General features: G+C 40.0%; 1 protein-coding gene across 2 annotated transcripts in view; it reads left to right on the top strand.

The window, feature by feature from the left end:
* Positions 1-24,099: 24,099 nt before the first annotated feature.
* The window catches only part of AKAP7 (A-kinase anchoring protein 7), an 88,301-nt gene continuing 86,640 nt past the window's right edge, over positions 24,100-25,760 (top strand). Inside the window, exon 1 of one of the 2 annotated variants that reach the window (XM_056343853.1) lies at positions 24,100-24,480. The gene's annotated coding sequence lies outside the window, so the exon portion shown is untranslated. The remainder of the gene's footprint in view (positions 24,481-25,760) is intronic. The other variant, XM_056343852.1, reaches the window with a different exon arrangement.

Genomic DNA, 25,760 nt, shown 5'->3' with positions numbered 1-25,760 from the left:
CCTGCAGTCGCCACATTAACCTGGCAGCACAGTGTCAGCAGTAACTATTGCAAAAGAAAATGAGGAAGAAATATTAGTTTCTCATTAGAAACTCTTTGACATTAAAAGAAAACAAGGCATAAAGAAAGATACTTACCCTGCCTTCTTGTATGTAAGTATTTCTCAATTTTAGATTCTGAAGAAAAAACAAGTAGAAAAAAAAGTTCCAAGAAGTGGCTGAAGTAAACACAATAAAACTCCATAGTCTATTCCTAGTACAATAATATAACTACTGTTAATTTGTAGTGACTTTAACTTTAGTTATTCAGCACTGGCACTGTAGTTTGTAACGAGTAAATTCCTGAGTGGTCTAGAAACTGGTCCTGAGAGAGTAACTCCTTCTGTAAAGTTTTCTTACAGATGGGAATAAGCTTCTAGAAGGCTACTTTCTGGAAAGGAAATGGATTTCCTTTTGTGTCCAGAGATCTGCCTGCTGGCAGGTCTGCTGGCATTCAGCAAGGTTCCAAGGCACTGGAAAAGTAAGTGAAAATATCTTCCGAAATTAATAGAAAATGTGCTCCCACATAAAAATGTGCACTAGGAAAAGAAGTTCATGGTACCTGAAATTTTACTGTGATAAAACTGCATTATCCATCAAGACACTTGTCCTGTTCAGTATTTTCAATCTATTGGCATATGAGGCTTCATGGGCCCAGTAATATGATTTGTATCCAGTGTCTCAGGGTTATGTGACTTATGCATATGCATGAAGTCATGTGAAAGGTAGCCTTTGGCATCACAGGAGTGGATGTTACTACATTTGCTGGCCAAGGAATGCCCCTTCCAACTTGATACTTCTTAATTTGTGATTCTGCTTTGTGTTTCTGGCAGTAGAACAGTGCAGTGGATTCCCTCTGGACTCAGATTTGACACATCAGATACAGCCCAAAACAAGAGACAAGTTATATTGCTTCACACTGCTGCAGTGTGAAGGAATGAGGTTTCTCACACCCCAGCTGTGGTGCTGACAGGGGGGACAAATGCAGCAATCCCACTCCCACAGCTCTTACATGGTGATTATAAGCTGATAAATGTTAATTGTGGGGGTTTGGAATTACTAAGATTCCAATCCTGCAGACAACTACCAGTAAAAGGACTTTTTCCTGTGAGTGCACCTTCTGAATTGCTAAGATTCTTCTCAGTTACTGCTATACTGGCTTGAGGGTTGTCCTCAAGTTATGACATGTTGCCTCTGTAGAAGGAGATGTTGATTGTCAGACCATACCATTAAAGAAAAGAAGCTTGCTTTTATCTCTGGAAGAAAAGGCACACCTTAAGGGCCTTTGCGCCTTTTACAGTAATAGAAGTTGTAGTTAGGAGTGTTAAAAGCAAAACACAAAATAACAAAAAATCCATAAAATGAGCAGTGTGTGGTGTAAGGTGAACAATGAATTTAAACTCTTTAGTCAACTGCAGATAAGAGGTTGGGGAGAGAACTGCAGGGGAAGAATACCATGTTAGTCGTGAAATTGATACCCATAGGTGATATTTGTCTTTTATCTTTAGATTCCCCATTTGTTCGATTCTGCAGTGTTGTTAAGTGTCAAAATCAATGCCATAACATATTTCCCAAACAGCATAAAACCCCAATTAGTATTTCAAAGTGACTGCTGATGTGAAAAGCCTGTATTCTCTTGATGTTGCTGCTTGGCACTGCTACCGACTGGGTAGTGAAGCGGCTAACAAATATTGGCATGGGTAAGTGGCAAGTGTCACTGAAGACCTAGATTTTGCTTGTAGAGCAAACATCCACAACAGATGGAAAGATCCAACCTGGCAGGCCAAGCAAGGCTTGAAATCAGTTATGCCAAAATAAATGTAGATGAAACATTATTGTGTGGAAATAAAGTAGAGGATGAAAGTAATTAAGAAAGAAAATAATTTACTTACTTCACAGCTGTACCTTACCAACCAATGGAGAGTCTAGGGGAAAATATTTTTAAGAAAAACAAAAGATCCATGTCTTTCTAACTTAGTATAAACATGACTGCTGCATATCTGGGATTTCAATTGCAAAGTTAATAATTTTCAATTCATATACAATCTCTGTTAACATCTCTCTAAAATGTTTCTGATCCTAATTTATTTAAGTACTGATGAAAGCTTCTGGACCCTGGTTGGAGAGAGCTTGTCTTCATCAAGTCAAAAGCTGCGATGGATAAATTTGGCACGTATACACTAGCTACAATTTTTAGGTGGAAGGCCATAAAGTAGAAAGCATTTGGGATGAGAGAATGAACACCTTGTAAAGAGGCCAAACCAGGCAGCTCAGTTGTACAGTGTACATAAAAGAAGGTGAATATAAAAGAACTAGAAGAAAATGCTGTCTAAGATACCATTGTCAGTGTGGAAAGGATTAAATAAAATGGATACATGTGCATTTATCATCATCATCATCATCACCATCTAACTTGCAGAGGCACATCCTATAGCTATCCCTTTAAGTTAACTCAAGGAAGTAGCCTACATGTCCTTTGTGCAGGGATGTACGTAGGTGCTATTGCTTCATCAGGAGATTTCTGCATGCCTGTATAAGCTCTGATCTCTACTTCTGCTTGAAGGATTGTTACTACAAAAGGCCTGTGGACCACTGATCATGCTGGTTTGTTTTCCTCCTAAGGATAAAGACTTTCTTGTTTTGACTTTTAGTTTGAAATTTCAGAATGACCAAATGGGGCTGCGTGAGAGAGGGCTCTTAGCTGACAAAAACTATGGATAATTATCACATTTGAAAAGCATTTTCGTGGGGCTCATAAATAGAATCTTGGAAAAAACATAGGCTGGGAGGGATGTTTTTTATTTACATTGGAGTCCCATGAGAGTTGTGCCAGATAGGCTAAGGTCCCATCCTGGTCTCATTATCCTTAATGATAAAATGGTTAATTATGTCACCACTGACTGTGTCTATCATATTCCTAGAATCATCTGGATTCCTCTCATAATTTCATCTCAGATCCTGAGACCAAGCTGTGGGCAACCTTATCACTTGGCAAAGTTCAAAGAAACTGAGGCTGATTATAACTCAGTATAAATCATATAACACCTCACAGGAACAGACTCACCAGAATTATTTAAAGAAATTTTTGTATCACAGTGTCCTATGGTAGGAAGTCAAACCATTCACTAAGAATTCTTTGGAAAGAGCATATCGCAATGTGACAGACCACACAATGAGATAAGATGACATCAGTTAATTAGATGAGTTACATGTTAACCCCACAACTCTGCGTTAAGAGTCTTGGCCTTGCTACTCTGACAAAGACAAATCAGAATATGTATCAGAATATTTGCAAAGGAATAAAGTCAAATCCCTGCAAGAGCTCTGAACAGAGTATTTCTTCACCTATTGGTTTCTAAAGTGTTTTAAGTTTCTACCACTCACTGACTTTATTTTCCTGCTAGGTTTTGAAACTTTCCAATGGCAAAAAGTTAAAAACAGGACTTCACACCACAGGCACAAAATCAAACCAGCAAGCCCCTGAAAAAACAACCACCAAAACCCCCAGGTAGCAATGGTACTTATCCATTTCTTCTCCTCACAATTTGAGTAGAGGGAAAAATACAAGTTTGATACCATATCCAACCACTTCAACCACTTACCTCTTTACTAAAAGCTAAAACTTCTTCAAAATAAAAAACATATCCAGCATCTGCTCTTCCTCTCTTCTTCAGGAGATGCGCTGAGCATCCTCTAAAGCAAGCTTCTCCAGGCCATACTGAGGACCACAGGATACTGGTGGTGTGGATAACCTCCCATTTCGTTTGTGGAACAAACAGGGGCAACCACAGCAACTTCTCCAATGGAAAAGTAATATTAAAAAAATATTTAGTCATTCCTAACTGTTCCAGCTGTGGTTCTGGCCTTCAGTTTCTCTGTGAGGACAGCGAATACAAGAGGCAGTTAAGATACTTATTTCTGTCCTGTTCCAAGTGCTTACATAAGATTCCTGACTTTTCTTTTCCTGGCTATTCCTCCAAGTATCTGGGAGCAAGAAAGCAGCACTACGCATCCTACCAGCTGTATACAGACCATTAGAAAACTGCCTGCTGATCCCATCTTGGAGATCGCTGCTATGAAAAACACCAAAGTTCTGTGTCTGTAACTGTAATAATAAATCCACTTCATTTGTTCGTGACATAAAACTTATCCAATAGTTCAAGCTTATCGATAGCTTACTCCACTGCTATGAAGATCCAGATATTTACAGAAATAACTTTTTTCATAGCAGTACTTCTGTGACAACCTAACTCCTCCTCATGATGTGACTCCATTCCCACATTTGTGTAAGCCTTTCACAGAGCAAAGAAAATAAAATTAATAGGGAATGCTTTTAAAGAAGTTGAAGAAGAAAGAAATATTCAGGTTGGTGTTAGTATTTAAAAATAATGTAAAGTTCCCGCATAAGCAAGGGGTTTATTTTTATTCATAAAAATGTGTCACTGGAAGTGTAGCATGTTATGTGTGTTTTGTGACACTTCATCACAACTAAGAGATAATTTCTTCTTCCAAATAACTTTTTTTCTCAGTACAGTCCCACAGTTCCTCTCTTAGTTTATCCACATATTTTTCTACAATTATGTGTGTTTTTGTAAGCAGACATTCCCAGTATCTCTGAACTTGTTTCCCAGGGTATGACCCAATCATTAAGGCTGAACCGGTCAAAGCGATTTAACATACAAGGATTTCAGGTAGGGTGTAACCGGAGGAGGGAATGCAGCCCACCCAAGTCTGAGGCTGTGAATGCCAAGTTTAACTAAATCTACGAGTAGGCTTTTTCCCTTTAACACACACCCCCCACCCCCCCACCCCCACCAAAACATATAATCAAAAGGTGAAGAGTTCAGTTACGGAACAAACAGGACCTCTTTAAAAATATGTAGCTGGCTATAGCCAAAGACAAACTATGATGTCATTGGGTGGGAACTTCCCCTCACTGTATGCGAGCAGCACTGGAGTGATGTGATGCAAGATGTGAATAAAATCACAGGCGTAATTTTAATATAGTCTGGGATTTAGTTGTTACAACTAATCTGCAGTATCAGTGATTTTCTGTTTTATACCTTTGACTGCTGTTCATCTGCCATAAGTTGGGGGCCATGCAATTTTCCATTCCTAGCCATGCTACTCTCATACGCAGACTGAAAGCTAATCTGATTTGCAAAGCTGTCATTCACAGCATCGATTAGGTGGTAGATAATGGTATTAATGCAATCATTAAATGGCAAGCAGCTTTTGCAATGTTTTCTTTGGAGAGCTTGTGGGCCCCCATCTATATTACAGCCACGGCTGATTCGGGGAACTTGGCTATTGACAAGTTACCCTATAACTGAGGTTTAATGTTTGTATTGATGGGCCCAAGGTTGCTAAGACCTCAGTCCTGCAGACCTTTAGGTACACAGTTCATATTTTTTGTCTGTTTGCAGAGCTAGAAACTAGTTTTGCCCACAAGACATTTCCCAAGCATCCAGTTAGGCGTAGATACCTTTATAGCAAATTCCTTAAGAACAGGCCATGTGTGCTGCTGCCAGAAAATATGTCAGGAAAATTATTTGAAAGAAAAAGTTATACTTGCATTGATATTTCTGATTCTCACTATCCCATGCAAGACTTTAATGATGATAAGAGAAACAACAGCTAAATCCTCGCTTCACTGCATCGCTAAAAAACAACCCCTTTTGACAGGAATGGGGCCTGAATTTTACCCTGTATATTTTACACTAAAATAAGGCTAGCAGTGTGAATCAACTCTTTTACTTTTGAGAGCTTAGATCAAAATAAGTTGAAGATGCAAATTAGCTTGCTGGTTTTTTCTTACTACTATATGGGTATTTGTAACATTATACCTTCACACAGTGTTTTGTTATGGAAAGATCAGGATTGACTATTACAAGTTTTCTTGATCTGTGATGAATTACATTAGTGTATATGTCTGAGAGACATCCAGATAAAACATCCATCTCTTTTACATTTTGCCATTCCCAGGAAGAATGGAATGACTATTTCATTTTTAATCAATTTGAGTTTACAATTTCACTTACATGATTACTTTTTCTCTTATTAATCACACTCAAGAAAAAAACAGTGGATAACAGCTTCACAATTGGCATTGATTTTCAAAGAAATCTATTGCCAGTTTTCAAGTACTATGTTCACAGAGGTCAATAAACTCAAAATGTACAGACTCATTTTTTGAGACTACAGAGTGCTGAAGGGGAAAATGTGCATCTCAAAAAGCTAATCTCTTTAAAATCATCCATCTCAAGTGTTTGCCTCAGGTCTTTTTTTAGCATTAAAAAAGTGTACCGTGTATAGCCATGACATTGCCAAGACATTTGTGATGTTTTGTATCAAAAATAATGAATATCCTGATTTTCAGATAATTGAAAATTTGCCTGACCCAAAGCCAAAAGCTTCACACTCTTCTTTTTTCCAATATGGATTATTCATTTTGTTTCTTGAAAGGAAGAATCAACAATGAATATCAATATTGGGTCCAGTTATTAAATTTCTTTGATATTGCATGTATTCATAAAATGTTTAATCGACATGGTCACTGTACTAATATTGTATCATTATACTAATTTTGATTATTATCCATATGGCTCAGCATTATTTCAGTTTTATACAAGTAAAAGCATCCTTCACTCTTAAAAACGTATGTGGCTGATTGTATTGTTAGTGAGAAACATGGTTATCATGTATGCAATTTTAGATTAATGTGAATTAGGTAGCAAGATTGTCCTTTTGGTTAGTGGTAATAGCCATTATATATATAAAATCAAAGACTAATAGCAACACAAAATATTTGTTTATGTCACTACTGTTTTGCTCAGAAAGTCTCAGAAACTTACTTTTGCATTCAAGGTCTGACTTGCACACACAGAGTAACATATATCCATGCAAGGTGTGCTCAGAGCAGGTTCGCGTTTCTTGCCAATTCCGCATGCACAAACTTCACTGTAAATTGATTTGATGTGTCTGCACAGCAGATGTGTGCTAAGTATTTAAACTGATTCCAGGGAGACCTCTAGTGCAATTCTCTGTTTGGAGTAGGCCTACTACAGCTTTTGATAAAGAAGCGGTAGCAACATCAGCATTGCTTGTAAAGTCCTTTGGAGCCAAGCAGAACAGTGGTGCCCCTTGCAGCTCCTTCCACTGACTCACCATGCTACCGAGATGGAGACATGGCTGACTTCCCCTCAAATGCCCTCCCAGTCCATAATCCACAAACCCCACTAAGCTGCACTGGGGCTTCCCTGCATTATTGTGGATTAGCGATGTTCTGTTGTATCACATAGCGTATTTATGCACTGTTTGCAGACCCTATACAATTTAACTCATGGCAAGCATTGGTCTGTAATCTCATGTACTGTCAAACTTGTTTAAGCCAGGTATAAAAAAAAAAAAAAAACCTGTAAAAAATTACACATAAATAATGTTATGCTTACTCTACAGTAGAGTTTTATACAGCATACTGCATGTATACTTTATAGCCAAACAGTTTTTCACAGCCTTGGAAATGGAGATTAAATATCTGTTGGTGCTTTCAGCCATTCCTTTGCACAATGGCAGTCTCTCACAAATCTGTCAGGAGGCAGTGGTGTTCAGAGACTTCACCTGGATTCCCCTATACTCCACAACTCTTTTCTAGCAGCTTGGCTTACAGCCTAGCAGCATTACTTACTCTCCCTCTCTCAAATAAAATCACTAAGCCTCTATCCTACAGGAAGCCTGACAGTCAGCCTTCCCGCTTCTGCAGCCTTCAGTCACCCTGTTTTTGTAAGGTGTACTAGTAGCCTTCTGCCAGGTATGGCTCTGTTGAAAAGTGGTTCTGACATTCAAAAGGAGGAGCAATTTACAGGACCCACTGAGTTCCTTTAATCTCACCATCTGTTGGCTCTCTTTCCTACCCATCACTATCATATTGTCTCTTTTTCTTTACTTTCCTGTAGTGAGCCAGAGGGCAAGGTGCTGTAGGCAAGATCAGGGGAACTGGGAGAATCGGGAAGAGTCCTTTGCCAGGCTCCTCAAGGTTCTTCTTGTCTTACTGTGCAAGATGGCCAGCACCCAGGGTATTGGTGGCCCCTTTCCCCTGGTTTCCACTCCAACAGTCCACAGTCTCACTGTGCATAGCTGCCACAGGAAGTAGCCATTGCAAATACAAAAATATACCCACAGGCCCTACAGAAGGACGGCAGCAGTGAACTGTTTCCTCTTGTTCAGTAAGAAGGGCTGGAGCAAGCAGTGGAGTGTGAAGAGCAAGACCCAGAGAGAAGTAATGGGGGGCTGCAGAAGGACAGGGCTGGGGGTGACTATGTAGGGAGAAAGGGTAACTTCCTAAGAGTCTGCTAACAGCACGTGGAGATGCACACTAACAGTTCTGCATACTTCCAAACACTCACATTGCAAATCCTCTTAAGTTCTTCTTTTCAGAATAGAAAAACTACAGCTGGAGTTGCTGGGTAAAGTCATGTCCGTTCATCGCCTCAGGGCTCAGCCAGGGCACCCCACATGAAACACTGTTCTTTTTAAAACTCGGACCTCACTCAGCATCACCTGTCATCTGCAGCATCTTCCCTTTCTTCCTTTTCCTGTATGACTTGCTGCAAGACCCTGTATTCAGTCTCTACTCTCTGTTATAGCTTCAGCAGAGTGATAAAATGTGGCAGGGACAAGGGGTAGGGAAGGTTCTGATGCTACTGAGAAGGTGAAAGCCTGAGTTGTATGGAAGTCATATGTCCTAAGTCACATTTTTTGTGACAATGAACTACTGACTACTGCCGTAGTCTTCAGCTCTAACACTAATATCACTATGGACAAATTGCTGCTATTTCTATGTACTAGCTTATTTCCTTCTCTAGGTACTCTGGTGGCTTCCCATGCTTTATGTGCCATTTTTTACAAACAGACAATACAGAGCCAAAAAAAAAAAAAAAGTCTTCTCTCCTAATGTGGATTAAATAGTGAGTTTCCTCTTCAGTCCACTTTATCCTTTTACTAGGATTGTAACTACTGTGAGGGCAGGAAAGTCACGTCAGATGAGTTTTGTGGTCTGTGAATCTCTGAACTACTTCCATCAGAGCATCTGGGGTTGTTACCTGACTCTCTCTTCTCCCTTTCCCACTCCATCAGGTGGCTTTTTTATGGTGCACAACTGTCATGGAAAGCTGGCCTCTCAAATAAAAACTGTATCCAGGACAACCTGCATACAGTAATGACAGCACTGAACTGTATTCTCTGCTCTCTGAAAAATGTAAAGGTTTAGTCAGGGGATGTGGAAGCAATGCCAGTAACACTGACTGAAATTATTATCCTTCTTGAACCATTTTTTTTTCCTGTTGACTTGAAGCAATCTTGGGGAGGCTTCTGTAACTTGCATTTCTGTTGAAATTGGTACTAGATGCAGCATTTATCAGTGTTTCTGAGGAAATTTCTAGGCAAACTGAACTGTAAATTGGCTATATGTATGACTGTGTCGTACTCTAAGAAATCACACACTTTAAAGAAGCAGAGGGAACACTCTTCACATGACACACAAAAAATCTCTTATGATTTAAATGTGAACAGACTATGTGTCTTTGCCATGTTAGCTCAATAATCCAAACTTCCCTGGGGCGAGTTGCCTGTGTGTCTAAACAACACACATCTGTTCTTTTTTACCACTTGTTTACATGTTCTTCCTCTCCATGTGCCTGCACCATCCTCATTTTAAAGACATTCTTTAATGCTTTGTTTGTTTCTTACATATATTTCATAACTGCATGCTGTAACAGCAGTATGTGTTGAGTGCTGGTTTTATACAATTTATGACCCAGCGTTTGTTTTTTTAATATACTAGTGTGCATTAGAATAACTCCATGAAGTCATTCAAGGTTAAAATCAGGCTTTCTGGCTTCAGGCTGACTGTGCAGCATCGCAAAATACCACATAGCACGGTAATGTAACTAATGAATCTACAATAATACATACTATAATACATACTATAATACAGAGTAAGGGATTTAGGGTAGGAGAAAAAATGTAACTAAAATTTGCAATTTAATAGTGATATTCAAAACATTAATATATTTTTACTAAGCATAAGAGGAAAAATACACATTGAATTAAGAAAATACATTATTGTTTTTTAAATAATGACTTTTATCTGTTTTCTGTTCTCAGGTGTTAAACAGCCTGATTTTCAGAAATGCTGAGCAAATAATTATTCAGTAGTGATAAAAAATAGTGCTGAATAGGTAGATTCTATGAACTCCACCATCTTTGCAACATTAGTATAATGCTGTACAATTAATAGGACAATGAAGATGCTCATTTTACCCTAAGGATGGAGTAAAACATTGATGCTGTTTGAAAACTGTTGCTAGAGCAGCCCAGTTCTGAGAATTGGCTTACAAACCTTTTTGCTTAATATTATTTTGTGTTTTCTCTTTACTATTTAAAATGTTCTACAATTAATAAGCCAGATAAACAGGCTGAAGTGGGTTGTTTGTATCTTTACTGAAATGACAATTGGTGCTACCAAAACAAAGCACTCAGCACAGGACTTGTTTACATGTTTAGTCTGCTTGCTTATCATATTTGAGTGCTGATTACTGCTGCCTCAGTCTCTTTTTCCAGAGTCTCTGGTTGCAAGCCTGGAGTGCAGCCTACAGTGTGGGTTTTTATAAAAGGGTTAGAAATAAAAGTAAAATTCACAGAGAAATATTTTCCTGTTTCTATGTAGAAATTGCAGCAATGAAGCATACAAAAAAATCTATGACATTAGGAATGGGCACATCTGACATTTCATTCCTATAAAATGCACCCACAGATTAACAATGCATTATTCAGAAGGGAAGCCAAGGATTTTCAACGTATAAACGCAAACCAAAAAGTATTCCTGTACATAAATGGATATTGCTGTAGGAAAAAAAGGTTTCTGCTATTAATATGTTGGTATTACAGACTCTTAAAATTGGCAGAAGATCGGTGTAGAATTAAAAATCAAAACCTAAGGAACTCATTGAGATCATTATTCTGCTTCTTAGGCTTTTTTTTCTCTTTGTAAAGTAACATAGCAATGCACATCTCTCTCCTATTTGTGATGGCTATAAAGAAACAAAAATATTTTTTAAATGTGTATAAATACTATTACATAATGCCACGTTGATCTCTGATTATTGTAAAAGCAATTATTTCCTTTGGACAAAACCCTCTGTTCATTAGCACTGAATGGTATTTATCAGTCTTTTTCCTGTTTAGATAATTTGTTCAGTGTTGATACATTTAAAAACATTCAATTGGTTGGAATAGTATCTGCAGCTTCCCATCAAAAGAGTGATGGCAGTAGCTGTGGGTCTAAATCTCAAAGCACCGCTCTGTAGACTTCCTAAGTGATTAGTACAGAGTATTATCACTTTCCACCATCTGGCTATCTAGTATGGAAACAATATTAAAGGAATCAGAAGACGTATACAGGTTTCAACACTTTGGACATAGAGTGTTTCACAGCAAAAATGTGGAAGCTGCGTTTAAAACAAGAGATATGTTCAAACATTTAAAAAAACCTATTTGCAGAGAATATGCCTGTCCTCCCTCATTTTAATTACTTGCAAGTATACAAAGCCATACATATGTGCACCAAGATAATACAGCTTAGCACATATACGCGGGCTGCATGTTTAGCATGCTAGGCGTGAAATCTGTTTAAATTAAGAGTCTCATTCTGGTTTTGATGTCACTACAATTAGTTGATGTGTTGGATGGATTCTGAGGCTTTCCTTCATCTAAGCTTTAAAGGTTTTGAAGTTAAATGCTTTGGATAAAGCTGAATTAAAGAATCATCAGAAATTTCTGTGTTAAAGCCTCACAATCCAATACATAAAAACTCTTGTAATTCAGTGTACTGTATATCTTTGTGTATAAAAATATCCCTTTATAAGGAAGAACAAAAGATACGCTTCTCCACTCCAGGAACATTACATGGAATAAAGAGCCTCTGAAAACCTCCAAAGCACAGAATGCAAGCTTGTGCTGCCAGACAAAAGTGAAAGCCTATCCTGTTTTCTCTCTCCCTGATGTAGTTGCTGTGTCAGATGAGGGCATCAGGGCAGATTCAAAAGTCAGAATGAAGAAAAGAGAAAGAAACAGTGCAGCGAGAAGTGTGGTAAATTCAGTCCTAGCAACACCTAGGTTTTCCCTGCGCAAGCCCAGCTTTAGGCTTTTTAATTTGTTTGTTTGTTTTGCAGAAGTGCAGATGAAGGTGGCAATTTAAAATGGGCTATCAGATTCCAGTCAATTCGTAGGTGTTACACTCCAGGGTACTGGGAGCCCTGTATCCGGTAAAGAGGAAAGCGGGAAAAAAAAGAGGTCTTTTCTCCTGTTTCTGTTTAGGAAGTGATTTCTTTACTTCTTTTTTAATGGTTTTATTTTTACCTCATAATGAAAATCAGTTTCTTTGCATTGCTAGAGAATCCTGAGCTTGTGGGCTTTCAACTGCACACATGTCAGAAAAGTTCACTAGCCGTTAATGAGGAAACAACAAATGTTTTGCTGAGCAGCATAACTAGCAGAGTCTGTTTTGGTAAAGATCTGTGTCTTTTGAGCCTGAAATCTCCTTCCTCACTGCAGTGATCTTAGGTCCTCCTCTGTCTTCTGTGGCACCTGCAGCTAACCTAGAGAAAGGACGGTAGTGGAGCTGAGCCTACCTTTCCCTCTGCTACAGAATTATTTTCCTTTCTCTTCTAGCCAGCTGTGGGGTTTTTTTACAAAGCTTGTAAGATGTTAATTGTTTTTAAGATCACTGTCCTCTAGGACATATGCCTGAAATTGGTCAGTGACTTCAAAAGCTAAAGGGCAATGGCTGACAGCACAGTCGCATGTGCCTTAAGAAACCAGTCTACCAAATTGCTTCCAGTATGGGGTTTTACATTTTGTATTCTCAGTACTTTTGGCCACAGTTCTCAGAGAATTGGTTATGTTATCCATGATAGCCAAGGAGTGTAATAAGTAAAAACCTATCAAGCACCATCTTCTTACCCAAAATTTCAACTTCTCTTTCTTCTCCATGTATCATGAAAAGAACATGGCATCTTTTCACATTGTGTACAAGCTAACTTACACATGAAGGCTGCAGATCCATGCAGCACTGCTTTTGTAGCAAAGCCAGCTCAGGCCAAGTCAAGTTGATGGTCTCTCTTCTGCTGCTCCCAATCTGATCAAATCTGCATTGCACTTTGCATCCGTATCAATTGTGTGAACAGAGCTGTCTGTGGACGCTAGGGTAAGGTGGCTTGCTAAAATGACTGTGACTTTAAAAAAAAAAAACCCAATGAATTTTTTTACGGTATTGTTAATCCAAATTTTTCCAATGTACTCATTCTCATCTCTTCCACTTTAGTGGTGCAGGGGCAAATGTGCACAGCTGCCGTGGGGAAAAGAGCTAGGAGATGAGTCTTAAAGTGGATCTGCTAACAAAGGGGAATTAATTTTGCGTTGCCCCTGAAGTGTGAAATTCCGTCCTAACTGAAGATTCTAGAAAGTTTGTCTTTTACTGCAGAGTAGATAGAATTTCATCTTGTGCAGCCACAGTACAAGGGCAAGAATCCAGGCCCTACCGACATCAGGAGTAAAATATCCCATGAATTCAACATCTTGGCACTGAATAAACTCCAATAGTTGTGACTGTACTAGGACAGCAGTAAAACCTGTGAAACATTATCTGTGGGTAGAATCTCCCCTGCCATTACGAATTCCAATCATTAACTATGGAAAAAGAATTGTTAAAGGACCAAAAGATAAAAGCAGTATTGCTCCAGACTTAACTGTACTGATCTTTTCATAATTAGTTAGGTTACAAAAAACTTTTAATTTTACTGTGCCTACATTTACATTCATAGTTTAGACAAACATTTTATGCAAGTATTTAAACTTTCCTGGTGTGATTTTTTTTAAAGCAGTGTCAATTAATACAGATTGTGATCTGTTTCCCATAAAACTGTCATTAACAGTGCAGCCAGAGATATGAACACGAGAAACATAAACAGTTTGGCAGTATTAAACCTGTGATTTTCAGATATGAAAGAAAAAAATGTGGTGCTGATAGGATATACAAGGAGAGACAAAAAGAATTGTCAGCCTCTGTGCACAGGGTTCAGCCAGCTCCTAATGACCTTCCATGGGCTGGTTCATAATGTACAGGACCTGCTCATGAAGTCCTAATTCTGGCAATTTATTTTTTTTTTCCCTGAGTAAGGAGAGTAGAACAATCCTCACAGTAAACACTCATTGACAAGGTATATGACAACTAGCACAAGATAGCTTTTGGTAAGGAAAAATACATTAAATACATTTTCCAAACAACTTATTTAGATACTTTATCTTCTGGTTTATACCCAGATATTTCAATATAGTCAAGAAACTGTAATAAGCTAACTCAGTGAAAGGTATTTGCTCTCTACTTCTACTAATTGTTAGACATGTATAGTCTATGGCTGAAAGCAGGAACACAACAGCAACAGTGTTTTTTTCTGATCCTAAGGGGACAGTATTTTTGGCAGAAATTGCCCTGATATTCCAAACCCTACTGTCTCCTTTCAGTATGCTAGTAGTTTCATAGCAACTATTTAGCAAGAAGCAGAGGGATTTAACCATCCTTTGCCAGCAAGAGGAGAATCACACAAAAAAAAATATGTGTGCAGCATAATCACACTAAGTATATGCCCCTTTTTGTCTGCAAAAGGCTTAGTAAAGATTCAAGTGTCCTCATTGTAGAAAGGCACTATACACATTTCCTCTTTTATGGTGTAAATCAGGGAAAGAATATGAAAATGCCCCTTTCAAAAAAGCAGATTTAAATAAAATATAAAGGACATTATCATTCCTTAGATAATTCCTTCTGGTACAGATTTTATTACAGCTTTACATCCTGGATTTCCACCAACATAGATGTCATCTCATGTAATTAAACTGTCCAACAGTACTGGATGCAATGAGTCACTCAGAAATCAACATTAGGAAATATACTTGGATGAAAGTGAACTTTTCAAGTAATAGTACTTTAAAAGATTCAGGAATAGGTATTTGCAGGAAGATGTGCCTTTTGTGGCATACAATTTACTGGAATTCTTATGGGTTCTTTTTGAAGTGTTCTGCCAGTAATTTAAAATGAGATTTTTTTTAAAAAAAGGTTAACACAGGGATATCACACTTTTGTCAAGGCTTGAACTGATGGTACTTATCACACAAACAAGAAGTTTTCTTTTCCAGATTTCATTAGACAGATTTTTGTTGTTGGTTGGTTTTTTTTAGTTTTAAAGCAGACAAGCTCCATCTGAGATAGATAGACTGGGATATATACAAGCGAGCCATAAGACAAGCGTTAAACGGATTAGAAGATTGTCTTAGTGCATTACTAGCTCAGCAGTTGTAAGGATTGATGTTGTTTGGGATTTTCTTTTGCCAGTATCATAGTAAGTAACAGTTTAAAGAAGAACAGCAAAGTAGTTTTGCTGATGCTAACAGTAATATTTTTTTTTTCAAACAGGAGTGTAGAAAGAAACATGGATTCTCTGTCTGCACAGTACTAATGTAATGATGTGCATAGATATTTGAGCTGCTTCTGAATGAGTTAACATCACACTGGAAGCAGAACAAATTCATTAGTGCAGTATTCTCTTCGGGCTGTTTACCCGGCTAAGAAGTACAATATATTCATCCAGATGTACAGCCACAATAATACAGCCGTCCAGTTTCCAGTACCCAAGACTAGTTGTTAGGATCTGGACTGTTATCTTGAGCTATGCGGGCACAAGTGATAGCTCCTCTTTAGAAATTAAGTAACAAACCTTTCAGAAAAAGAAAGCAACCTTCTCAGTTTTAAACAAAAGATAGTTAAGGCAGGCATCAAAGATACCAATGAAAGTCACAACACCCAAGTTGTTTGCTAAAATACAGAAGCTGTGGAGGAAATTAAATGTAAGTGACATTGCTGAAGTTGAAGTTATAGAAAAATTATCTTTCTGAAGATTTTCCAAATTACGGCACAGGAGAAATAAATTGCATTTGCCAAGGCCACAAAGAAATATGTTTCAATTCTTGAGATGTAAGGTGAAGGTCCGGACAAGAATTTCAATAGTAAGCATTCTAGGCTATGTTGACAAGACTATATCAGATAAAAAGTTAACTTCTGGGTAACACATAACAGATTGAGAGAAACGCTTTGAGAGGTTTGAGAGGTGAAGGAGTAAGACAAATCCTCCAAAGGCAATGTTGAAAAATAGGAGAATCATAAATCAATATTGTCATAAAAAACGAAGTGAGACAAGATTTCAGTGAGAGAAATCTAATCATATGATTTGAAATATGTCAACTAGCCACTAAGAATAATGATGGAGTCTTGTTTTTGGGACTTGGGTCACGTGAGACTTGGGTGAGAATAGTTTCAGGTGTAAGGCAGAAACTGGACTGTAGAACATGCACTTTTAGAAAAATGTAGACAGCAAATGTAAACAGTGTATTGACTGAGGCCAGAGCTGAATGGGTAGGACATGCAACATCTAGAAAACAAAGTACGTACAGACTTACTATCAAAGGGACAAAGGCCCCTTAGGTTGCCTGTTATCATGGGAAGTCAGTGAGCACCATCTACTCACTCTCTCTTACTCTGAAATCTCCCCGATTATCATACATGGATAAGACAAGTCAGCTGTCAGTGGTACTTTCCATGAGTCTCTGGAGTCCTCCAAATATACGTAATTGGTAATGTCTGCTGTAGATCCACACACAGATTTGACAAAAGTACAGCTCAACATTTCCTTTGGCAGTTCAGTTTGCTTTTCTTCCCTCTTGTTCTTCTGCTGGTCCTGCTCATCTTCAATTAAGGGAACAGGTCCTGACCATATTACACCACTGCAGGGATCCTATTATTGCCTTCCTAACTGTCCAAAAAGTACAAAGCCACCTTTTTGCAGGTATGATTTCACCCTTTTTGAAGGTCTTCATGCAGCTTACCTGTCTCAGCCAGCTATGCTGTGAAGAAGGCTGTTCTTAGGATTGCAGGTACCATTGTGCCAAGACACAGCAGAAAGACAACTACATGTCCCATGGTACTATTTATCTACTAATTTCAATTTGCCTGTTACTTGCAATTTTGATGCTTATCTGTTTTGCTCAACATAATGAAGTTTTTAGGACCCAGTGCAAATTAGAAAGAAAGCAGTCATGTCACAATACTATGTTACATGAGAAGGTATCATACCATTTAGTCAAAACTGAATGCAAGCATATCTGACACTGAAATATTTTCAACCAAGTATGAATTATGTGTCAAAAAAATTCATTGATTCTCTGGCTGCCCACTGAATGTGCAGTTCTTGACAGAGTGTATTTTATGTACATCTGAGCTCATTCCTTTCAGTTTTTCACAACATGTAAGCCACCCTTCATGACTTTTAAGCTGCAGATTTAATTTCTTACATAGAAGCAAGTCTAGCAAATTATACTCTTAAAATGAGAATCACCCAGGAACTGATTAAAAATAAAGACTTTTTCTCTGCTACATGGGTACAAGTTCTTGTGGTAAGTCCAAATAGCTGTTGTGATCAAATTCTTCTGGAGCCATAGGGAGATGCTTTTTCCCACCCTCTCCTCACTTTATACTAACCGCATTAAACAGCTGTTCGTCCACTTTCGAAGAAACATGGTAATGGACATATGCTGGCTTATGGAGACAGACTGGATGCCTGACAAAATGGTCCAAATCTGATCCTTTCGATAGGAGTGCTAAAAACGCTGTTCTAACCTGGACTGAAAGTCAGATTTACCAGTGGAAATGTAAATGGTTTCCTCCCTTTCAGTTATTGCAGCGTATTTAGTGCTGCAATGTGAATTGAAAGAGGCTCAGCAAAAGCCTGCAGGATTGAAAAAGAACTGTGAGAGATCAACTGTTGAAGTACATAGCAATGTGCTAAGCTGGAGAATTAAAACTTGTCTCTTTCCCCATTAGCCAAAACATGTTTAGTTGTCTCTGTTTAGTTGTATTTGTTTCCTTGTTTATGTTTTGTCATAATACTAGAATATTTTACATTTGAAAAATACTAGAATTTGTCATAATACTAGAATATTTTACTTGATGTAAGTCAAAATGATGACTGTAAATAAGGGAGCTTTAAATTGGTTTATCCATGTGACTTGATACACTAAAACCTTGAGCCTCAAGAAGAGGATCAGGAAACTCCACCGTCAGCAAAGAGATGGCGAATACCCTCAGAGCACTACAAACAGCCTGATCCAATAACTTTAAGAGATTTTAGTGACAGAAACTGGATGCCAGATCACATTGCTTCAAGCGTGAGTGGTGGCTGAAACAATGTTAGAACTGAGATCTCTCATTTCTATTTAGGTCAGGTACCCTATTCTTCTTCAAACAATAAGCTGCTGTTTTCCTGAATAGCTCGTAGAAAAGGCATTTTGAACATCACTCTTTTTTTGGTTTACATTTTTGGTTAAATATGAACAGCCATCTTAAAAGACTGCTGATTGTGAAAGCAGTGGGTGGGATTTTTTGAGCACTTAGGCCCAGCAATACCAGGGGTAAATCAATTTCAAAATTCATGTGAAACATAAAGCACTGCTTAATTATTTCTTCCTAGGTAAGCTCTAACTTGGCAGAGTCCCAAAACCTACACTGCGTGAAGTTTTCTGAGCACTTGAGCTTTGCAGCATTAGCCATAGCCATCATCAGGTTCTTCGAATTGGATGAGGGTTAGTATAACTTTTGAAAAAGGCTGGTTTGACACAAGTGATTCCAGTTAGAGAGTAGATATTCAATTTAATTTTCTGAGCTCCAAAAGGCTTTGCCAGAGTCTGAAATATTGGGCCAGAGCACAAAGCTTTTTTCCTAAGTCTGAACCAGGCAATCACAAAATTCAGGCCTTGATCCATTTCACCCAACTTGAGCCTTCTAATCAAAGTGCCTAAGCAGGACACAAGCCTAGTTGTCCTCGCCATCTCTGTTCGTGGAAAGAGAAGAGCAACTCTAAACCAATTCCTATTTATCAGGTGAATTACAGTTTCCTTCTGCAAAAGCCTCTGTCTTTATTGACTGGGGAAGAGTCCCAGAGCAGGTACATTCACATCTTAGGCTAAATGAACAACTGGCTGCAGCTCTGGTAGCTTGTGAACGAATGTCTCAGCTGCTCTCAGGAAGAAAGGCAGGCACACACCAGAAATGCGTGCAGAGGTAAGAGTGGTGACCTGAACTTCAGGAAGGACTATGCAGTAAGAAGCCTAGATTTGTTCCTTTTTAATTGGACTTTGTGCTCTGCAAACGTGCATGAAAGATACTGCCCATATTTAACAGACATCCTAACTTTAGAAAAAGTCCATAGATAAAAAAGAGGAGAAAAGATAGAAGGCCACACAAGAAACCTGCACAGCAGTGACAAACACATAGCATGTTTGTGCAGCACCTGGAGCTCGGGAAGGTGAGGAGGCCAGATCTAAAAAAGAAGCTTGCAGCTGAAGGGAGAGACAGACAGAAGAACAAGAGGGGAGAGGAGAGTAAGAAACACAACAGATAGGCAGCTGAGAATCAAGATTTTTCAGTTTAGTCAGTAAATACGTATTTCCCCCACCCACATCTGGAATAATATGAATTTTGGATTCAGAACTGCATTCTTTACTTGCCTAAGACTCCCAGTAAAGTGTCTTTCACTCAAGGAATGCAGGGTCTAGTGTCTCAGCTGCTGTATGACTTCCGCATGTAGTTGGCAATATTTACTGCATTCAAAATCAAACTGTTTTTAATTGCAGGCAGTGTCTTCTTTTTAAACTAAAGACTTTCCCTCCACTTTCCCCTACATATACTTTGTTAAAATCTCTGTTTCAGTCAGAAAATAAGAACAGCTCCAGGAAGCTGGAGATTCCGGATCAAACCCAACAACCTCTGGAGCTAAAAGGTCCAGTGGGTTTAGTAAAATTCCTAAAAAGAGAAATGTGCTTTTATTTCAGTGTACAGTCTCTCATGTTGCTGATCTGTGAGTTTCCTGGTGTCTTCACTTTGCAGACTGCCGTTCTTAATGGCCTCCAGAACATGCAACTTTTTGCTTAAATCAAAATTATATATATCAAGAATAAGAAAAACAAGATAGTGGTCCTTAAAATCAAGTTATTTTCAATTTTATGGTTTCATTTGTGTGTGTATAAATATTTGGTAATAAGATAGCGATCTCCTCACATCACAAAATATGAAGTAGTAGAAGTATTCCATAATATTATTTTTATTCTAGTTACCCTGTATTTTGGAAACTGGAGTTATGTATATCACATTGTTTGATGGAATTTGTGCTGCTGAGATAAAGGTACACAAGTTAATAGCTGCTTTTAACCTGATGGTGGAGCAACATAGGGAAGACTGGTTTTGTTGACTATAGAAGGTCTATGTAACTGCTGCAGAATGAGGATTTACCTAGATGACTTCTGGTGGATTTTCTGTGCTGACAAGTGAAAGAAAAATTAGATTAGGAAAGCATATTCTAGCCCTGCTTCTTCAGGTATTTAAGAGGAAATATTAAAACTAGCCAATGAGATACAATTTGCAGGGCAAATGGGTAAAGGAACTTGCTCTAGTAATTGCTTTTTTCAGGGATCAAGGGCTGCAGGAGTTCAAGCTAGAGATTACACCCTGATAGTAATGCCCAGGGCAGAGTCCAAGTTCATAAAAAATGTCACTGACTGTAAGTTAGTGCAGATGTGCATTGAGCTGCTTTTGCCAAAACCCATCTGTCCTAGATAAAAGATTTTACATTTGTCTTTCTTGAACTTCATGTAGCAAGCATCTGTTGTTCCACTTCTCCAGCCCGCTGAGGTCCATCTAAATGCTAATCTGTGTGTAGGAACACGGGACGGGTCCCCAAGCATGCTGCTTGCTCAGGCAGGGAGGGACAGCCTCTGCCATCATGCTATCCCACATCTGCTTTCTCATTAACTACCACTGCCTGTCAGCACATCTCTTATAGCTCTTCCAGTTCTTTTCCAGCTGATGGGACTGCTTCTCCATTCTTCAATAACCTAGTTTAAAAGCCCCCTTACGAGGCTGGCAAGCCTGTTGGCAAAGATATCCATACCCCACTTTGTCATAATGGTCCTAGTGGTCATCCTTCCTCAAAAAGCCGGGAGGAAACTGGAAGCGTCTGAAACAGTGCCTTGACATTAATAATATTTGAATATCTTTGCTGATCTTTAGCCAGCGTCCCTCATAACAGGTTGCTCTCCGGAGGGCAGCAAGTGAAGAACTACCACTCTGGGTAATGAGTTAATTTTTCAGCTGATTCCCACTGTTCTGTTCCTTCCTTTTGCAATGTAAATGCACTGCCTGTCATCAACAGATCATAAAAGTATCCATTTATGTTATTCCTTTGCACATTAATCTTCATATTCATGTTAAGATATCAATCAAACATAGTTCCTGTTCATAAAATACAACTGATAGCATTTTCATGTGGTTTCTTTTCTTCAGTTATTGTAGAAACCCTAGCCTATTTGCTTTTTGATCTTTGCACGAAATTACTTTATCCCAGGCACCCCTCTACCTCTCATTTTCCATTATCTGTAGTTCTGCAACTCACACCTTTCTCTAGCAAATTTCTTGTTACTACCAGATCACAGTCTGTTCTCCACTTGTCAGAAAACAAGTGGCTGTATCAGCAGTGTCATTAATGAAGCCTTGTTTTGTATCAGTTATGTCTTCCCTTCTTATCACAATGACCCAAGCTTCCCCTGTAGTCTCTCTGTCCTCCCATTACAACACCTTTAACTCCCTCCCACAACCTACATAATATCCCAAAGTTTCCTTCCAATATTTAGGCCTCCCTGTAACACATCCCGTTCCTGCCCCTTTATTTCCTAACCTCCCACAGTGAGTCACATCCCAAATACTCATAGCTCTCCCGTATCTCTGGGTTGACTAAGATAAGATACAATATGTATTGATAATATGTACGGTGACCTATCATGTAACAGGCTGACCAGTACTCATGGCGAGCCACCGTTTCATGGAAAAACACAGGCACAGCATTGTTTCTTCTTGCCTTCATTTGAGAGCTAAATCGATCTCTGTTTTCTCCCAAACCACTCATTTTCAGGAAAGGTGTGGCAATATCATACCTCTGAATCCTCCTACTCTCTACTGAATTTGATTGAAGTTAGAGGGTGAATTAAGAGATGGTGAAGTGGGTAAGAGGCTAACAGGTATGGGCTAGGCAGTTGTGTAAGCAAATACATTTGTAGAGCTGACTCTGCTTCCTCTTTCTGTCAGTTTCATTCAGCTGTTACAGGATATATATTTTTTTCCCTAAAAGGGACAACTGTACTGCTGAGAAGTTAATCAGAAACTTTAATAAAGGCAAGGCCACAGAAAATTGATAAAGTGCTGGCTTTAGCTCAAATCTATGCTGTAATGAAAACCACTCTGCCAGGCACAAGGTCAGTGACCTCCTCTATGAAACTGGTGCAGTATTTGGGCAGGCAGAAAAATTGCAGCTTGTCACTTCAGCTTTCTAGTCCTCATTTGAACATTTCTCTCTAGCACCACTTTTAGGACTTGTAGGGACAATTCACAGTAATTGATATCAGCTGCAGCTAAGGTGCTTTCAGTTTCTCACTTCTCCTCATCCTGGAGATACTGCATTCAGGCACATCATGAACCCAAAGAATACATCTACATATTGGTGCTAAACTAGTGGGAATTGGTTAGATACAATTTTAGCTCCACTAAAAATGAATTGTGTTTTCAAGTGTTGAGAGGAATATTAAATGCTAACTTATCTAAACATTTGCTGAAGATTTCTGTGAAACACCTAATGAATTGATCTGGAGCAGTTTCAGATCCAAAACTGTTTTTTAAACGCATATTTTTAAAAAGACACTTGATACCAAAATATTTCCTCCCAGTTTTTGTTCTGTAACTCCACAGAATCAATTTTTTATGAAGGTATCATACTTACCAATTCTAACAGGGTAGGAGGAGGTGACCGCTTATGTATTTAGTTTCCTAACGATAGCTGGTATTCAGATGAAATGTGTATATCCAGAAAAACTGACAACAGCCTCATCCTAAAGCTTCTCTTGAATCCCATAGAACTTGGACTTCTGTGTCACATCCAGCCTTTGGTCTCCTCACAGGACTATGCAGACCAAATGAAAATATTGTGCGAAACACAATGAAGGCAAACACAGCACAAAATGGGTCAAAACAATGGTAAAATATTTCCAAACAGATTTTATCAACCAGAAGGGAAAGGCACAGAGGAGCTAAATACAGAAACTGGCCTCGTTTTTGACTCGTCTCTCAGCTTCTAAGCTCCAGCAGCCATGCAGTTTCCTCCCCTACGACTGCGATCCCATTTTATTTGCTTTTGCTATCCCTATGCTCTTAAAAAATGAAAGTAGGAATCTTTATATACATATAAACAATCGGCTCCCTCACACCAGGTCTACATGCACGGACCGATCTGCAAAAGCACCAGGCGACATTTGGTTTGGCTTCTCCCACAGAACGTGGCAACAGGATTTGGCTTCCAAGAGGCACCAACTCTGTATTTCAGAAAAAAAGCGTCTCCCATTCCTTCCCTCGGAGAAGCAGCTTCTCCTACACACTTCAGAGGCCGACTCCTAACAGGAGCCTGTATGGCCACTGCAATGGTGGTTGTGCCCGTGGTCGAGGGTCCCGGGGTGTGCGGTAGGGTGGGAGGGGTGCGGTAAGGAAGGAGCTTAGCGCACATTTAGAGCCAGACTTGGCTGTTCTCCCCCCAGACCGCTGCTAAAGATGTCAAATACTGCTCTGCAGCCCTAAGCTGCAAATGCTTGTTTCGGGGAGACACCAGCCCAAACCACTCCCGTTAAATGCCGCTCTTCTGTGGGACGAGCGCTCAGCCAGCCACGTTTTGTTACAATACCGAGTGAAAACAATTCACGCAAATGCAGATCCTGCATTTCAGGGCGCACCCGAGCGCGGCACTACGGCCCTCCGGGCGGGGGAAGGCGGCGGGCGCGGCCGTGCAAGCCTCGGGGCCGCCGTCCCCGCCATGCCCCGCGCGGGTCGCCCGGCGCGGAGCACGCCGGGAGCTGTAGTTCCCCCGAGCGCCCGGCCCCGCTGTTTTCCGCCCCGCGCTCCCGCCGGCGGCAGCCCTCCGCTTGCCCGAGGGGCGCGGCGGCTGGGCTACATCCCCGCCGGTCCGCGGTTTCCCGGTGGGCAGCCTCGCTCGCCCTAACCGGGCATGCAGCGGCTGCTGCGGCGGCTTCTCCCCGCGCTTTACTCGGCGCGGCCGGCGGCAGCCCGTGCCCTCCTCGCTTGGCGGGCTGTGCCCGCGCTCCCCCCCTCCCATGGCGCTGCGGACGGCGGCGGGAGCGGGGGGGGGGCGGTGGCGACCCCTCCTGCGCAGGCGGCGCGACCCCGGAGCACGGTGAGGCGGCGGCGAGGCGGTGTTGCGCGAAGCGAACAGGGCGGGCGCGGGGCGTCGCTGCCGTCTGAGCGCGGGCCGGGCGCCCTCCGCTGCCGCGGGCGGGGTGTGGGTCGTGCCGGCGCGGGTGGGGGGTGCTGTGCTGAGCGGTGCTGTGCTGAGCGGTGCTGAGCTGCGCGGTGCTGTGCTGAGCGGTGCTGAGCTGCGCGGTGCTGTCCGTCAGGCGCTAACGGCTGTAAAAACTACGACTCGTGCACACATAGGCACGTATCAAATGGAAAGGGGATTTCACAGCAGGGGTTGTGGGGATCGTAGGGGAAAATGATTCAACCTATTTGTGGGCTGTTGCTGGAAAATCGCCTGCTTGTGTTTTCCCTGCCTGCCCTGCTCTGTCCCGGGACTTGCAGTCAGTGTAAGCGTCCGACCTGGCTGAATACTAAACCTACCAGTTCCCCGCCCCCCCCTCAAAGTTTGTTTTTGTTTCAAATCTTTTCCAGTTCTCTGACTATGTAAACGCTAGTGCCAGCACCAGAGGTTCCAAATGCCTGCAGAATAAGACCATCTATTTCTACAGCAGCTTTCTGTTAAACTGTCTCTAAAAGATTCGTTTGTTACTAAAGATATGAACATAAACATACTAAACATAAACAAATTAAAAAGGGAACAGTGCCTGGAGACCTAATCTCACTGTGATCTGTAGGTGTCAAATGATAAAAGATCTCTCCTTTATGAGCTAGGTGTATCATGATTTTTTTCTGCTGGAACAGATGACTTAAATACTGATGAATATCAGCCACTTAAGTACAAATATGGGAATGACGTGTGTACCTGTTCATGTATGAAAATCAGGCTAATATAATTAAGCATGCAATTAAGAAAAAAGGGTTTATCCTATAACAACTTAATGGTCATGGAGTTCCTATGGAAGCTGGTTTTGTTACTCTGGGTCTGAGGTTATCTACATTATGTCAAGAATTTTGAAAAATCTTGTTTTCGGATCTAGAAAACAGTTCATTAATTTCATCATTGATTTTTTTTTAATAAATATTTCAGAAAAGGCGAGGGATGGAGTTTTTGCTTGAGGCACAACCTGTAGAATTCAGAAGCAGTGCCTGTTCAGCTAATTGATTTGAGAAGGGGCATTGTTAATTATTATCTGTGCCTTTACTATGACCATCTGCTATTGTGTGTAGACAGAATTTTTCAAAGTGGCACAAGTATGATTTTGAGCAGAATTATTAATGCATCATCTGTAGTATATATCCCTCTCATTTATCCGAGTC

This window comes from Falco biarmicus, chromosome 6, assembly GCF_023638135.1.
Source record: "Falco biarmicus isolate bFalBia1 chromosome 6, bFalBia1.pri, whole genome shotgun sequence".
Taxonomy (NCBI): domain Eukaryota; kingdom Metazoa; phylum Chordata; class Aves; order Falconiformes; family Falconidae; genus Falco; species Falco biarmicus.
This window is presented reverse-complemented; position numbering and strand designations above follow the sequence as displayed.